This window comes from Cotesia glomerata, linkage group LG2 (genome assembly GCF_020080835.1).
Source record: "Cotesia glomerata isolate CgM1 linkage group LG2, MPM_Cglom_v2.3, whole genome shotgun sequence".
NCBI lineage: Eukaryota > Metazoa > Arthropoda > Insecta > Hymenoptera > Braconidae > Cotesia > Cotesia glomerata.
This window is the reverse complement of record NC_058159.1, coordinates 30,532,141-30,545,734: the sequence shown is the minus strand read 5'-3', so window position 1 is coordinate 30,545,734 and position 13,594 is coordinate 30,532,141. Positions and strand designations below refer to the sequence as shown.

Below are 13,594 nucleotides of genomic sequence, written 5' to 3'. Positions count from 1 at the left end.
CATTGGAACTGTTACCATTGTGCGATGGGAAATCCCTTGACCCTCTGGGCTGCCCTACTGGGTATATGCATCGCTCGCTGAGTTGCAAAATGGCGTGAATGTAAGTCTATAATTATTTATTTATTTAATTTCAATGCCAAAATAGTATAGCCAAATGGCGAAAATATACAAAAAAAATTTATAATAAAATACATGTATGAATAATGAAGATATAAAATTTCAAAATTTTACTCTGATAAAAAAATTAACTTGACTCAAAAGTCAAAATCTTGAACCAAGAATACTATTTTGAAAAAAATTTTTTTTTTTTAACTAAGATAATAAATTCTTGAGTCAAAAAATTATTTCTGATTTGAGTAAATTTTTCTTGTCTCAAAAATTTATTTTCTTGACTCAAAAAAGTTATTTTCTTCAAAATGGTATTATTGGTTAAAGATTTTGGCTCTTGAGTCAAGTTAATTTTTTTATCAATGTAGATATTAAGAAAAATCGTTTTTCTTAAATTTGGAATGTATAGTAATGATAAATACTAGAAAGTAAAAATTTGAATATAAAAATTAAAAATTAAAGAGTTAATCTCAGTGGTGCAAAGTGCAAAAAATTATGAAAATTAAGTTAGCCGACATTTAAAAATGAAAAAAATTTTTTTTATTGAAAAATTGTCTCCAAAAAAAAGAAAAAAAAATTGTCATTCGTTAAAAACTTGAAAAACTGTAAGTGCAATTTTCAAAAAATATTTTTTTGTTCTAATTTAATTATTAAAAAAAAAATCAAAAAATTAAAAACGTCGGCTAACTTTAGTATCATCAAAAAATTACTCAATTTTTTTTTACAAATCTGTTACTTTTTTTTTTTATTATTTTTATTTTTATGTTTACTTCCTCGAGTAGTTATTAAGCGATTGATGCAATCTAAATTTATTACTCAATTTTATTTTTGGTTATCTTGCTATCACAAAAATAATTTAAGAATAATTACTGTGTAAAGATTATTAACCCTATTAAATTAATGGCTACGGCTGTTGGGTTTGGTTGTTTGTAAATAAATAAATAAATAAATCAAATGAATGACAGAAGCCAATAATAATTACCGGTTCCGTGGGATCCTAATTGAAAAACGGGGAATAAATTTTTCACACATTACCGCAATTATGGCGCAAAGAAATGTAAGCCACGGCCATCTTTGCGAGGGAGCCAAGGTAACACGATCGAGGGTGATGGGTTTATATGTATATAAGAGATGAAAACCCTATATCGTGTTCCTTATGTTCCACAAATGGCTGCCTGGTGTTGGTTACAGGCATCAGCCATCTTTGTGACTTTCTTTGCGTGCTTCCTTTCGTACGGCTTTTCGTTACGGGCTCTTTCTCTCAATATTTTTATCAAGACACATAATAGTTACAATAAAAAAATCAAACGATTGTACGTGTGTCGGATACAATATCCGATCTATAGACAGTTACCTGTTATTTCACGGGAAACTCTTTTGTTTGATTTCCATAACGATGTAAACCGATTTGTTACACACACCGCTCAGACTGGGTATAAGTACTCCGTTCAACCTTTGCTTTCTTTGCTTCCCTATTTGTGTTTGTATTTTTAGGTTCATATTTTTATTTTTAAATGTCAATCCAGCTCTACGTTTAGTTCTTATGTATGTGCTCTTTCCAACATTATACATTCCGGTGCTTTTTCATTATTTTTCGAGGCATTGTTGCTGCCAGAGACGGATATTTTCAAATCGTTGTTCAGGCACCGTTCCAAGGTCATTAAAAAAAACTAAAGGTAATTTATGTCTGACATTATATTGTCGGATATATTTTATTTACCCTCTTGATAGTCGCTATTATTTTCAAGAATTTTTTTAGTAGCTAAAATATTTTACTAAGTATTAATATTTTAAATAAAAAATTTTTAATTAATTTATTATTTAATGAATTTATTTAAAAATAAATTTAACTATTTATAAAATCGTTAGAAAATTTTAAAGAACTATCTAGGGTATTGATTGAGAAATTCACAATATAACTTTGAAAAAAAAAATATAAAAAGGTGTTCCACTTTGTACCATCCTATTTCTCGGGCCGAGTTTCTTACATCTCGAAACAGACCAGCCGTAGAACTAAACAGTAAAATGACTCCGGGTAACAAAAAGCGATGCACAAAGTACTCGAAATAATTTCCTCGTATAGAAATACGTCTATACATAACTATTCGTACTTTGTGTAGGATAGTCAAAAGAAGTGAATAGAAATCTAAAAAAATCCACATTTATCTACATAAAAAAAGCATCCCTCGAGTAAAGAAGCCTACGAGACCTACGCTATGAAATACTTAGGGCTTGCTTTGTCCAACATCCAACTATCGATCAAACCCGAATAATCTTTCCAAACAGACTGCTCACCAGACTATATAATAATAGTCCAGCAGAACTATACCTAGAACTCCAAGAAAACTGTTCAGAAGAACTACATTCTAGCGAGTGCATAATTAACCAAGAAGAATATTTATTATAAAAAATTACTCGTCTATTAAAATTAATTTCAATTGAACAAAAAAATCTTGAACCAAGAAATTTATTTAAAATTTTCCTGAAAAAATTTTTATGATTAAATAATTTATTAGCAACCTAGCAGTCACGATGTGACTGCCGTGATTTGTGAACTATAAATAAAATTTTGCTTTATTAAACAATTAATGACTTTTGTTAAATTGCACTGTACTTTCTTAAATATTGACGTTTTTAAGGATATAAGCTCATCCCGATGTTACACTCATCAAAAGCTTTCATTTGACTACCCACATTCATTTTTGATATATTTTTCATATATACATATATATAATATATATAAATATATGAAAAATTGATGTGGGTACTCAAATGAAAGGTCTCGATGAGTATAACATCGGGATGAGCTTATATCTTTAAAAATGTCAATAGTTCTCAAGATACAAGGTCATTTCTTGATTATGTTAAATTGCACTGTACTTTCGTAACTATTGAAAATTTTAAAGATATAAGCTCATCCCGATGTTACACTTATCAAGAGCTTTCATTTGAGTACCCACATGCATTTTTATATATTTTTCATATATACATATATATATTTATAATATATATAAATATATGAAAAATTGATGTGAGTACTCAAGTGAAAGGTCTCGATAAGTGTAATGTTGGGATGAGCTTATGTCTTTAAAAATGTCAATAGTTCTCAAGATACAACGTCGTTTCTTGATCGTGTAAAATTGCACTGTACTTTCTTAAGTATTGACGTTTTTAAAGATATAAACTCATTTCGATGTTACACTCATCAAGAGCTTTCATTTGAGTACCCACATGCATTTTTATATATTTTTCATAGATACATATATATATTTATAATATATATAAATATATGAAAAATTGATGTGGGTACTCAAGTGAAAGGTCTCGATAAGTGTAATGTTGGGATGAGCTTATGTCTTTAAAAATGTCAATAGTTCTCAAGATACAACGTCGTTTCTTGATCGTGTAAAATTGCACTGTACTTTCTTAAGTATTGACGTTTTTAAAGATATAAACTCATTTCGATGTTACACTCATCAAGAGCTTTCATTTGAGTACCCACTTGCACTTTTGATATATTTTTCATATATACATAAATGTAATATATATAAATATATGAAAAATTGATATGGGTACTCAAATGAAAGGTATTGATGAGTGTAACATCGGGATGAGCTTATATCTTTAAAAATGTCAATAGTTCACAAGATACAAGGTAATTTCTTAATTATGTATTAATTATGAAACTTTGAAAAGGCTCAAATTCATTAAAAACCTTTGCAATGATAAAAAATTTCACTTAAAAAATTGACTTCATCATGTGACTATCCTGGAGACAAAATTTTGCTTATTCTCTTAATAATATAGATTATAATTTTTTTTTTTAAATAAAAATTATTTCTCAATTTTTGTTAGGTAATTTTGGGCGTAGATTTTTGATAAATCGGGGAGGGGTGTTGGTGCATCATATATTATATATCATAGGCACATGTATATGGATGAGGAGGTAAGAGTGTACCAGTAGGGTGTAGGGTGGCAAATGCGGGACAGGGGACACATAAGTGAAACAGGATAAAATGAGTGAGAAAGTTTAAGTGCTGAAGAAGGAGACTTGAAGCGGGTTGATGCGGCCCGGCGATTGGTCGACGACACCCTCTCGCGAGCACGTGGGCGTGCATACGTGTTGTGTATGCACGCCGTAGAAACTGCATGTATAATATTCTACACACGCTGCACTAGTATGTAATGACGTGCGCTTTGACACGTTTGTGCGCACGGCGCGATTCGAGAGAACGAGAACGAGAGCGAACAAGTAAACCAAGCAACCAGCAAGGCAGTCAGGCAGCACAGCCTGAAAAAAGAAATAAAAAAAAGAAAATAATAATGAAAAGGGAGAAAAGCTCGTGTGCTCGTATGCTCGGCAACCAGCCGGAGGGGTGGAAGTCATTCTCTTCTTCTTAGCCTTTGTTTACCTTGCCCGATCATTAAAATGGCTGCCATATCAGAGATTTCTCATTGGCTGACGGCGTCTACTTTACACCCCGTCGTACAATCGTCAACGACTTTTCCTATTCCTCTTACTGATGTTGATGCTGGGTGCTCGTAATAATACACAACACGCAACACCATCCAGCCTTTTCACTGACTACCATCTCACGCTGCGAGGATATAAGCCTTGTCATCGAAAATATATTTATAATTTCAAACTACGCTGATGACAATCATCTGCATCTGCTCTCGCTCTGGACACTCATAGAAAAAAAATTAAGTAAATAATTTTTAAGAACTTCATCTTCTGGATTTAAATAGAAAAAATTCTTAAACTTAAATAAAACAAAATTAATTTTAATCAAGAGAAAAATTTTTGAACCAAAAAAAATAATTTTAAAAAGTTTCATTGTCTTGAATCAAGACGAAAAATTCTTGAATTAAATTAGATTTACTTAAATCATGAAAATTTTCTTAGTTTAAGAAATTTTTGATCAAATTAACACTGAAAAAAAATTAATTTGAATCAAGATAAAAATTTTTGAACCAAAAAAAAATAATTCTGAAGAGTTTCATTATTTTAAATTAAGAAACATTTTTAAATCAAATAAAATTTACTTAAACCGATCAAAATTTCTTAGTTTAAAAATTTTTTTACTCAAATCAACACTAAAAAAAAATTAATTTGAATCAAGATAAAAATTTTTGAACCAAAAAAATAATTTTAAAGAGTTTCATTGTCTTGAATCAAGACAAAAAATTCTTGAATTAAATAAAATTTACTTAAACCAAAAAAAATTTCTTAGTTAAAGAATTTTTCTACTCAAATCAAAAAGATGAAATTCTTCAAAATTATTTATTTGTTTCAAGTAATTTTTTTTTTTTTTTTTGTGAAGAAGATGAAGTTAGTCAAAATTATTTCCTTGGTTCAAGAATTTTTTTCTTAATTCAAGTAAATTTTTTTTTCTGCACAGAAAAAACAAATTTCTTGCAGCAAGAAAATTTTAAAGAAGACAAAAATTATTTTGGAGCAAGAAGAAATTTTCAATCTTCCTTAATATTTTCTTGAGCCAAGAAAATTTACACTCTAGTCAAGAATTTTTTTTTTCAGTGTGTATATTGGTTTTCTCGGCTGTATATTGGTTATTGGTACACAAGGTTTTTAATGTCTTGATATCTACAAGTCAAATCTTATGATACATCATGATCATGACTGAATAAAATTTTATAGAGATTATTTTCTAAGCAGAGATTTTCTTCCCATAATATAATAATAAGCGTCTTTATTAATATTATTATTATTATTATATTGAGACTGACGAACTAAACATACTTCCCATCGTTCTACTTATCAACAAACATATTTATAAACTCAAAATATGTACAGTTACAATTTGTAATAGTGATGGTTGATGGCAGTGATTTTAAAAATTTTATTGTTATTGGTACGGGTAATATTGTGATTGGTTTATAAATTACTGGGATGTATGCCGCGATATTAATCACAATAATTCATTTTTTAAATTTAAAATATGCATCGGCTGACTCCCACACGTTAATACTCAACTAATATAAATACTACAACGATACCTGCTCTAAAATTCCTTTTTAAATACATTTAAATACGATTACCCGGAGGAAAGAGGGAAAGGCTCTGTGTACACTCGGATTCTACGCGATACCGCGGTATAGAGTCGTCGGTAATTAAATTTGATCAATTTATTTCCACTGAAAAAAATATACGTTAATTCCATTTCAGGCAAACGGATTTCGTTTTATTTCATTTCATTTTATTTTATTTATTTATTTTTAAATTACCATGTATATGTTTGGTGTACGACACATGTATCCATGTCGCCGCGATATATATTACGTCGGCCGCGTGTTTGAACTGCATTCCGAAATCAAGGCCTCTAACACCCGTCGTACTTTTTTTCTTTGTTTCAGAAAAAAATATTCTGGATGTTTTTTTCTTTTAGAAAAAAAATTTTAAGATTAGTTGTTTTAAAAATTTTGCTACCAGGTATAAGAAAATGGAGACGCTCCGGAATGGGTGCAAATTTTTTAAAAATAAAAAAAAATTTACTTGAATCAAGTAAATAATTTTGAAAAATTTCATCTTCTTGGTTTGAATATAAAATTCTTAAATTAAGAAATTTTTATTGGAGTTGTGCCTTTTCATGGTTTCATATCATTTTCACCAATAGTCAATTTATGATGATGTATTTAGTCTGCACTCGAAAATGCTCTATCTCTAAACACATAATTAAGAAATGACCTTGTATCTCGTGAACTATTGACATTTTTAAAGATATAAGCTCATCCCGATGTTACACTCATCAAGACCTTTCATTTGAGTACCCACATCAATTTTTATATATTTTTCATATTTACATATATATAATATATATAAATATATGAAAAATTGATGTGGGTACTCAAATGAAAAGTCTTGATGAGTGTAACATCGGGATGAGCTTATATTTTTGAAAACGTCGATATTTAAGAAAGTACAGTGCAATTTAACATAATCAAGAAACGACCTTGTATCTCGCAAACTATTGACATTTTTAAAGATATAAGCTCATCCCGATGTTACACTCATCAAAACCTTTCATTTGAGTACCCACATTAATTTTTCATATATTTATATATATTATATATATGTATATATGAAAAATATATCAAAAATGCATGTGGGTACTCAAATGAAAGCTCTTGATGAGTGTAACATCAGGATGAGCTTATATCTTTAAAAATGTCAATAGTTAAAAAATTACAGTGCAATTTAACAAAAGTCATTATTTAATGAAGCAAAATTTTATCTATTTATAGTTCACAATTTTTCGTCTTGATTCAAGACAATGAAACTCTTCAAAATTATTTTTCTGGTTAATTAATTTAATTAATTAACTTTAATTTTTTAAAGTTAATTAATTAAACAATTAATTTTTTTTCAGAACAATATTTTTTAAAAAATTTATGTAAAGCTCAATTAAAAAAAAAACCTCGTTAAATAACAAAACATTGAAAAGAAAAGCAAGGAATAGTGTCGGTATTTTTCAAAAAAATACTTGAGCCTTAGTCTTGTTTTTTTCTTAGCGAATCAAGTCGGCAGAAGGTCTCTCGACGAAGAATAAGTAGCCAAGGCTCAGGAGAAAGATCCGTAGTGTCAAGTACGTATATGTATAGGGTCCGGGATCGGATAGTCCGGAATTTAGCAAAATAACCAAACGGAGAGCGATTGTCTGTATATAGATCGCCGCGTTGCCTTATTCCTATGACTATCGGCTAGGACTATCTTGGCTTAGGTGCTCTTAATACAAGTAAGGTAGACGAATGCGAATGCGGAAAGGTGGACGAGTTCACGCAAACACTACACGTGTTACACGAATAGAATGAGAGCCGGGGACCAGGAGCATACACATAACACCGGCTCAATTCTCAATCCTCCTGGACTTACCTCTCTTATTCTCGTTTCGTGTCGACTGGTCGTCGCGACTTGGCAGGTAGTCACTCTCGATCGAATGCTTCTACTGCTATGCTGGTTTTGCTGGTGCTGGTCAAGGGAACCAAATAGACGTTCACGTTTCTCTCCGTCCAAACATTTTCTGAACCGTCATCATCTTTCTCTTTCCTTTTTCTACTCTTTTTTCGGAGAGAAGGTTCAACTCCACACATGCTCACTACACCTCACATTCCTCAATGCTGAATCGATAAATATATTTAATTATTAACACGGATAATACATGGAGATAAAATGTACCGGCGATGTTACACCACAAAAAGCAGTCATTAGTATGCACCACGGTGACTAAAAACACCAATGCTATTGTGTTGCTCGGTAAATTTTACTACTTTGCAGAAACAAGCCGGAATTATTTTAAGCTTAATCAAATTTTACTTTGATTCAAGCTAATTTGATAAAAAAAAGGATTACCTTGGTGTGCGAGCTGGGAAATTTTTGTTCTATAGAATTCAGCTGGATTATCAATTGTATACTGAAAAAAAAAAAAAAAAAATAACAAAGTTACTTTAGTTAATAATAAACTAGCACGGCAGTCACTATGTGACTGCCGTGATGTGTAAAATATAAATAAATGAATTTTTGCTTTATTAAATAATGACTTTTGTTAAATTGAACTGTACTTTCTTAAATATTGAAGTTTTTAAAGATATAAGCTCATCTCAATGTTACACTCATCAAAAGCTTTCATTTGAGTACCCACAAGCATTTTTGATATATTTTTCATATAAACATATATATAATATATATAAATATATGAAAAATTGATGTGGGTACTCAAATGAAAGGTCTTGATGAGTGTAACATCGGGATGAGCTTATATCTTTAAAAATCTCAATAGTTCAAAAGATACAAGGTCGTTTCTTTATTATATTGAATTGCATTGTACTTTCTTAACTATTGACATTTTTTAAAATATAAGCTCATTCTGATGTTACACTCATCAAGAGGTTTCATTTGAGTACCCACGTGCATTTTTGATATATTTTTCATATATACATATATATATAATATATATAAATATATGAAAAATTGATGTGGGTACACAGAAAGAATGGTTCACTTGAACCAAGAAAATATTTTTCTTGCTAATTATTTTCTTGGGCGAAAAAAAAATTTTTTTTTGACACAAGAAATTTCACTTATCCCAACAAAATTAATTCTCTTGCTTCAAGAAATACGTATCTTGATCCAAGACAATTTATTTAAATCAAGAAAATTTTCTTGTTTTGAAAAAATTTTTCTCTTGCTCCAAAAAATTAAGTTCTTGACAGAAGTAAATTTTCTTGTCTTGAGAAAATTTTTCTCTTGCTCCAAAAAATTAAATATCTCGATAATGAATTTTCATTAATATTTTTATTGACGAACATGTCAAATGGGAAGATCAAATAATATTGAACCATTTTATTTAATTTAATATGTATAATTGCGTGCTAAAATAATCTAAAATGGGTGTCAAATATTCAAGAGAAAAATTTTCTCAAGGTGAGAAAATTTTTTTCTCAGCTGAAGTAGGTGGCGCTGCTTCCCTAAAGTATTTAAAAATCTTGATCCAATATAAAAGTTTATTGTATCAAATATTTATGATAATTTGAATTAAGAAAAATTACTTCCACCAAGAATAGAATTTCAAGAAAAATTTCTACTTCGGCCAAGACAACTTCGGCCTTCCTTCGGTCACCCGAAAATTTACTTGAGCCAAGAATTTTATTCTCCAGTCAAGAAATCTTTCTTTCTGTGTACTTAAATGAAAGGTCTCGATGAGTGTAACATCGGAATGAGCTTATATCTTTAAAAATGTCAATATTTCACAAGATACAAGGTAATTTCTTAATTATGTGTCTAGAGATAGAGCATTTTGAATGCAGCCTAAATACCATAATAAAATGACTATCAGTGAGAATGAACACAAAATTTTTCTTATTCTCTTAATGATAAATAAAAAAAGAGCGCTCTTGTTGAATTTATTATATTTGAAGGTGTACGAGCCGTTGAATCGTTGGGCATGGCAGAGATTGGTGTGTCAAGTTTAGAATTTTTTTATGCAGGTGCTACAACAGACTAGGGGGAGCTTAGCTTAGTACAGAGGCCCGAAATCGAATGGGAATAGCAATACCACAAAGCGAGTTGCTTTGGGAAAAAAAATAAAAGACGAAAATGATGGAATACGAAAGGGAGTAGTATTATATATGGCGTATAGCGTATAGGTAAAAACGCATGACGACCGGCGATGAAAGTGCCGGCTGACCAGCGCACGCCGCCCAGTAGAATAAAAGCCAAAAGGCAAAATAATAGGAGATAGAATAACTAAACCCAGAGATTCCAATATTTAAACGACGAAACTATGGACTGGCTACGGACACTGAAATGCGGAATTGCTCAAAAAATACCGGGTCGCAGTCCGTTCGGGCATCCCAGACTGCTATTTTCAGTCGTAAAAATATACGTCTGTATCGCGAGTTTAGCCTGTGGCCTCTGGTAAAACGAACCGAATGCTCCTCTTCTTCCGATTATCCATTAACGACGATTAGAGTTATTGTCTGGAGTCGCTCTAACCTCTACTCGCTGGGATTTGGACGCCCCAAATTTTAACAACAACCCCAGTAGCCATGTATTCATCACCAATTCATATTTTTTACTCCAAACTCTTCTTCTGTATTTAATTTTTGCTTACTTCTGTCTATCCTCTTATTGCGAATTTCTGCCGCTGCATGGGAACAACAAAATCCTCCTGGTAAAAATATTAATTTTTATTATCACACATACATTCCTATCCTGCGACTACTTGGACTCTCAGCCAACCTAAAACTACTATATTTTATACATATACCTATATGTATTTATATTATACATGCTGTATATGTGGTATTGTGTATGCCGTCGAGAGTCAGACTCGTTATTATTATTTTCCATCAACGGGCAGCGCAGAATAACTGCTATACTGGATTGCGGCCGCGTGAGAAATTATCTCAAATTCTCTCATCGTATTTTTATATTTTTATTTTATTTATTTGTTAGTATTTTTTTATTCTTCCTCTATATTATATATATATATTTATACTTTACTTTCTTATTTTCTGAGCACGAGAGAGCGCAAACGGGATTCGGAAAGTACTTGCCCGCCGGCTATCGCTAGATAATGAGCATTTTAGTAATTATATACTGTATTTACATTTATTTTAATCCTCATTTTAATTTTCCATAAGCTTAAGCTCAATATTTATTTTTAAAGTCACTAGATCAGTGTATACCGGAACAAATATGACCACTGTCTAGGATGCTATCGGATTTTAAAATCCTAAAAAAAAAAAACAAGGTGGTCTTATTCTTGAACAGGAAAATGTCTCAAGGCGTAAGTAATTACCGAGGATAATTTTTTTCACGGCCACCTAGGCTCATTGTTCGGTCATTGGGTCAGTAGGAATAGAACTCACATTTCTGTTAAAAATTATTACAAGGACGAAGTTTAAGAATTTTCATCAGCTACACTTATATTTATATATCCTCACTACTTATTCCGATGGTTTAACCTTTGGATATATTTATATATATACGGATAGGAATGAAAACGGATAGGATATGAAAAATCGAAGAATTATTTCATGGTTACATTCCTCGTGCTCAAAAGCCGACAAACGATGTAGCGTAAGGCTCATCTCGAATAATAGAATACCATTTGCCATTGTATATTCACTTTCTCATCCTCCTTTCACCGTACATTTAAATACTGCATATTATTAGTATTAATATATTTGTATTCATATTTGTAATTATTTTCGCACATTGTTATGTCATTAAAGATGGGGATTTAATCCTCGTCCTCGGGGAGTGACTCACACAATACAACTCTGTTAAATGTACTCGGAAAAAAAAAATGTGTTTCATTAAAATAATTTCGTTTGACGGAAATGCGATTGTACTTATTTAATAAATGGATTTTTAGAGCAAATAAATACCCTTTTAACTGAATAAATAATTAAATTTTTTAAAAGTAGTTTCAAGATTAATTAATTGAAATTTTTTGTTAGAAAAAAGCACTTGCTTGCAACAATATTTTCTATATCTTTTGAAAATCACATTTTTCACCGTCCGAGATCTAAAAATGAATCAGACAAATACCCAAAGGTCGCAAAAAATATTATTTCTACGAAATATATTCAGTCCTCGGGGTAATTTTCATTTTAATGATATATGTGCATTATAGGGTGGCGCAAAAAAACCGACTATTTATTTTTTGAGTCTCGAGTGAAAAAATGTTAGTTTTTGATGTTTTAAGAGCCCTCACCAAAGGACAGCTTAAAAAAAAATTTTTAAGAGGTCACTCCAAATTTTTTAAAATTTCAAAAATCGTCAAAAATCGAATTTTTTTTTTTTTAATTTTTTTTTTCTCGTTACGGTATAATTTTATAGACCAAAAAAAAATAAGTTTCTGAAAGTTTCAGTTCAAAATTTGAGTTTTGAAAAGTCGCTCATAATTTTTTTTTTTTCTTTAATTACTCATATCGCCGACTTTAAGTGTTGGGAGTGGTACGTTGGGGTCTTTTTGGTTTGAAAAAATCTTAACCTACGCGGCAAGGTCAAATCTCAACCAAGCTGGTTTCTAAGACCAGCTTGGGATTCGAACCCACGCCTGGCAGTTGATTAAATAAAGTTATTAAATTAAAAAAAAATTATATTTTCTATGTTGTGCTTGATTTTTAGTTCATCTCGTGATGTATTTTTATCGATTATTGTACTAAATAAAAAAAAAAAAATGCATGGAATTTTAATTCGAATAGTAAAAGGTCGCTCGAAAAAATCTAAACTAGTGCACTAATAAATTGAAAAAAATTATGAGCGACCTTTCAAAATTCAAATTTTGAACTGAAATTTTCAGAAACTTATTTTTTTTAGTCTATAAAATTATACCGTAACGAGAAAAAAAATAAAAAAAAAAAATCGATTTTTGAAGTTTAAAAAAATTTGGAGCGACATCTTAAAAATTTTTTTTTAAGCTGTCCTTTGGAGAGAGCTCTTAAAAGATCAAAAACTAACATTTTTTCACTCGAGACTCAAAAAAAAAAAATAGTCGGTTTTTTTGCGCCACCCTAATGTGCATATATATGAAGAATAAAAACACCTCATATCAAATACTTAATACATCCTGATCCTGAATAACAAAAATTTTAAGATTAGTTGTTTTTAAAATTTTGCTACCAGGTAAAAGAAAATGGAGAAGCTCAGGAATGGCTGAAAATTTTTTTAAAATAAAAAAGAAGTTCGCACAGAAAAAAAAATTAATTTGAAATAAGTAAATTATTTTGAAGAATTTCATCTTCTTGATTTGAATAAAAAAATTCTTAAACTAAGAAATTTTGATTATTTTAAGTAAATGTTATTTGATTCAAAACAATGAAACTTATAAAAATTATTATCTTGGTTCAAAAATTTGTATCTTGATTCAAATTAATTTTTTTTCAATGTTGATTTGACTAAAAAAATTTTGAAACTAAGAAATTTTAAATAGTTTAAGTAAATTTTATTTAATTCAAG

General features: G+C 30.1%; 1 protein-coding gene and 1 long non-coding RNA gene across 2 annotated transcripts in view; one reads left to right on the top strand and one right to left on the bottom strand.

The window, feature by feature from the left end:
* Positions 1-13,594, top strand: part of LOC123259546 (ephrin-B2) — a 355,672-nt gene that overhangs the window by 311,531 nt on the left and 30,547 nt on the right. The gene's annotated exons all lie outside the window — the stretch shown is intronic.
* LOC123259562 overlaps positions 1-13,594 on the bottom strand; it is a 246,629-nt gene that overhangs the window by 227,838 nt on the left and 5,197 nt on the right. The window contains exons 3-4 of the long non-coding RNA XR_006508266.1: positions 8,477-8,537; positions 8,000-8,244 (exon numbers count right to left, since the gene is read on the bottom strand). This is a non-coding gene — a long non-coding RNA (uncharacterized LOC123259562). The remainder of the gene's footprint in view (positions 1-7,999; positions 8,245-8,476; positions 8,538-13,594) is intronic.